Here is a 4,851-nt window from a genome sequence, read left to right as displayed (position 1 = left end):
TTCTTATCCAGGTGGACAAATGTATCCTGCCAGCTAATTTTGTAATCTTGGACTGTGAGGTAGATTATGAATTTCCAATCATATTGGGAAGACCTTTCCTTACTACTGGGAAGACCTTAGTTGATGTGGAAGCAGGGGAACTCACCTTCCGGGTGGGTGATGAGAAAGCGGTTTTTCATGTGTGCAAGTCAATGAAGCAACCCAACAATTTTGAGGTGTGCTCTTTTGTGGACCTTGTCACGGTAGTTATAGTTGATGATACAAGTGCAATGATTAATGTGGAGGACCCTCTAGAGGTTGTATTGTTGAATCTTGATGTCAATGATGATGAAGGCCAAGTGGAGTGTGTGAATGCTTTACATGGAACAAGCTCTTACTCTTGTGAGCCTAGGAAACTATCTTTGGACCTTGATAATAGGAAGACTCTACCAACAAAACCTTCAATTGAGGAACCTCCAGTGTTGGAGTTGAAGTCGTTGCATACACACCTCTGGTATGAGTTCTTAGACCCTAGTTCTACTTTGCCAGTTATTCTTTCCTCTTATCTTACTATTATGCAAGTTGATGCCACATTGGCGGTGCTTCAAAAGCGAAAAAAGGCAATTGGATGGACTTTAGCTAATATTCGGGGGATAAGCCCCACATTCTATATGCACAAGATTATTTTGGAAGATGATGCAAAGCCCTCCTTGGAACATTAAAGGAGGTTGAATGAGGCAATGTAAGAAGTTGTGAAAAAGGAGGTGATAAAGTAGTTGGATGCCGGGGTTGTGTACCCCATCTCTGATAGCTCTTGGACTTCGCCAGTACAATGTGTACTGAAGAAGGGTGGCATAACCGTGGTTGCAAATTCACAAAATGAGTTGATTCCTACCAGAACCATCACCGGTCGGAGGGTATGCATGGACTACCTTGAATAAAGTGACCCACAAGGATCACTTTCCATTGCCTTTTCTTGATCAAATATTAGACTGACTTGCTGGGCATGCCTTCTACTATTTCTTGGATGGGTATTATGGATAGAACCAAATCTTGATTGCTCCGGAAGATCAGGAGAAGACCACATTCACTTGTCCATATGGCACCTTTGCCTTTTCTCGGATGCCTTTTGGGTTGTGTAATGTACCGGCTACATTTTAGCAGTGTATGATGGCCATTTTCACCGATATAGTGGAAGATATTTTGGAGGTGTTCATGGACAACTTTAGTGTTGTGGGTGATTCATTTGATGAATGTTTGAAAAATCTTGATAGAGTGTTGGCTCGTTGTGAAGAAACCAATCTTGTTCTTAATTGGGAAAAATGCCACTTCATGGTGGAAGAGGGCATAGTTCTTGGGCATAAAATTTCAAAACATGGTATAGAGGTGGACAAAGCAAAACTTGATGTGATTTCAAGACTCCCTCCCCTACCTCTGTCAAGGGAGTTAAAAGTTTTCTTGGGCATGCAGGGTTCTACTGGAGATTTATCAAAGATTTTTCAAAAGTAGTGAACCCCTTATGCAAGTTATTGGAAAAAGATGCCAAATTTGTGTTCGATGAGAGATGTATGCAAACCTTTGAACTTCTCAAGCACAAGTTGACCACCACTCCTATCATTACCGTACCTAATTTGAGCTTGCCCTTTGAGCTCATGTGTGATGCGAGCGATGTTGCGGTTGGGGCGGTTTGGGTCAAAGAATGAACAAAATGTTTCATCCAGTGTGCTATGCAAGAAAGACAATGAATGATGCTCAAGTGAACTACACGGTGACTAAGAAAGAGCTTTTGGCTATTATGTTCACAATGGAGAAATTTTGGCGATATCTTATGGGTGCCAAGGTCATAGTCCATACTGATCATGCCTCACTCCGGTACTTGATAACGAAGAAGGATTCCAAAGCTAGACTGATGCAATGGGTCTTGTTACTTCAATAGTTTGATTTGGAGATTGTGGACTAGAAGGGTAGTGAAAATCAAGTGGCGGACCACTTGTCCCTCTTGGAGGAGGAGGGGAGGCCTCGTGATGGCCTAGATCAATGATTCATTTCCTGACAAACAACTCCTTTTGTTGTCGGTGAATGGTATGCCATGGTTTGCGGACGTTGCTAATTTCCTTGTGACTGGTATAATCCCGTGTGAGCTCTCTTCTAACCAAAGGAAGAAGCTCAAACGGGATAGTTTGGAATTTTATTGGGATGAGCCGTACTTGTTCAAGATTTGCACGGATGGTGTGATCCGAAGGTGTGTCCCGGAGGACGAGCAATTGAGTATCTTGGAGGCTTGTTATTCCTCTCCCTATGGTGGCCATCATGCCGGGCGAGGACGGCTTCCAAAGTTCTTAGTTGTGGGTTTTATCGGCCAACTTTGTACAAAGATGCAAGTGAACTTGTGAAAAGGTGTGTCGAATGTCAAAGAACGGGTGGAATTTCGAAGAAAGATGAGATACCTCTCAATACCATCCTTGATGTTGATATTTTTGATGTATGGGCCATTGATTTTATGGGCCCGTTTGTTATCTCGTGTGGGAACACATACATTCTTGTGGTGGTTGACTATGTTTCAAAGTAGGTTGAAGCCGTGGCTTTACCCAACAATGAGGCCCGGAGTGTTGTTGCATTTCTCAAGAAGAGCATTTTTACAAGGTTTGGCATTCCTCGTGCAATCATAAGTGACGAGGGGTATCATTTTTGTAATAGAGCTTTTGACACTTTGCTTGCAAAGTATGGTGTCAACCACAAAGTTTTTACTCCTTATAATCCTCAAGTGAGTGGCCAAGTTGAAGTCTCAAACAGGGAAATCAAGAGTATATTGTCAAAAACGATCAATGCAAATAGGACCGATTGGTCAAAGAAGTTGGATGATACTCTATAGGCTTATAGGACTACGTACAAGACTTCGATTGGTATGTCTCTGTATCGGTTGGTATTTGGTAAAGCTTGCTATCTACCAGTTGAGTTAAAGCACAAGGCCATGTGGCCTTTGAGGAAGATGAATCTTGAATGGGATGTGACAACAAATCTTCGTGTGGAGCATCTTAATGAACTTGATGAATTCCGATTCCATTCCTACTCTAGTTCGTCCTTGTACAAGGACAAGATGAGGTACTTTCATGATAAATATGCTCGTGGCAAGGAGTTCAAAGTGAGTGATTTGGTTCTCTTGTTCAACTCTCGGTTACGTCTGTTTCCGAGAAAGCTTAAGTCAAAATGGAGTGGACCTTTTGAAGTGGTGTTTGTGACTCCGTTTGGTGCACTTGACTTGAAGAACAAAAATGGTGAGGTTTTCAGAGTGAATAGGCACAGGGTCAAGCACTACCTGGGCAAGATTGATGACAGCCTCGTGGTGGCACTTCTTCATCTAAAGTGATTTGATGGTAACCTGCATCGTGCCACGACGTTAAATCAGACGCTTCTTGGGAGGCAACCCATGTGTCTTTCTTTTTATTTTTCTTTGATTCTCTTTGTAATGTAGGATTTATTTTTGGACTGACTGGTTGTGAGATGCTTTAGGATTGTGTTGATGCAGTGCAGGACCAAGTTGAAAAATGATCACTTTTTGAAGTTTGCAATACGGACCGCACTACATTTTGTGCGGACGCAAAGGCCGTTGTGAGAGGGGGGGTAAGAAATCAATGCGGAATGCAACGTGATTTGACAAAGTGGGGAGTTTCTGAAGTTTTCCACCGTGGCTGAATTGCATTTTGTGTGTTCCACGGTGGACCACTACAGCCACACTGGATTTCTTGCGGTCCGCAGTGGCCAATCTCCCATTGCTTCATGTTTCTGAGCACCGCGGACCATGGTGCCATTTTGTGCGGTCCGCGGTGGGTAGGTGAGCTGGGGCCCAGAACCTTTTTCTATAAATAGGACTCGAGGCCCTCCATTTGAACTTTTCGATCTTTTTACTCTCAGAAGCCTAAAAATTACTGTTCACTTTCTAAATTGCATGAATTCAACTGCTTAATCTCGATTAATCATCAGTGCATCTCATTTCTGGTAACTTTACTTCCTTTTTAGTTGTTTAATTTTGCTACTTTCTTTTGACTTTCATTTTCTCTTAGTTTTTCTTCTTTTCTTCCTATTTTTTTTTAATTTAGTAGCATAGGTTAGTTAATCCTGTTTAATTAGGAAGAATTAGTTACAACACTAATGCAAAACCTAAGGAATCATTGATAGGTAAAAATTCGGACTAAAAATGTGAAAACATGAACCCTAGGTTGGATTGTTGTTGGGCACTCAATGCCGACCGCAATGGAAATTGTGCGGTCCACAGTGCCTCTGTGCGGTCCATAATACTATTTTGTGCGGACCGCAGTGGATAAAGTTCTGAAAGCTGACACTTGAGGACCGCGACCGCAATGGATTTTCTGCGGTCCCCGGTGTCTCAATGCGGGCTGCAATGCATTTTGTGCGGTCCGCGGTGCATAGATTCAGAGAGTGGATAGTCTAAACCCCACCTCTGTTTGGACCACAATGGATTTTGTGCGGTCTGTGGTAGCCTCTTCGTGGCCGCACCTCATTTTGTGCGGTCCACATTCTGCAACTTTTGACTATCTGCAACAATTTTTCTGCAATTCTGGATTTAATTGTTTCTTCTGGTGCTAACAAGGCTTAATTAAATATTCATTGCAAACAATGGTAAAATCACGAGGCAAAGGTGGTAAACAATCAGGAAGAGGAGAGTCCTCCTAGGGTAGGGGACAATGTATGATCAAATTGACCCTGCAAGCCCGACAAAACATCAAAAACACTAGGAAGCTCATAAAGGCTACTGACAAAGCCATTGATCAATCGGGGAGTGAATATGAGCCTTCTCGGGAGGTATCGTCAGACTCCTTGCCAGAGTATATTCCTAACTGTCCAGAGAGAAAC

Source organism: Nicotiana sylvestris, chromosome 1, assembly GCF_000393655.2.
Source record: "Nicotiana sylvestris chromosome 1, ASM39365v2, whole genome shotgun sequence".
In the NCBI taxonomy this organism is placed as follows: domain Eukaryota; kingdom Viridiplantae; phylum Streptophyta; class Magnoliopsida; order Solanales; family Solanaceae; genus Nicotiana; species Nicotiana sylvestris.
The sequence above is the reverse complement of the archived record's forward strand: the minus strand, read 5'-3'. Positions refer to the sequence as shown.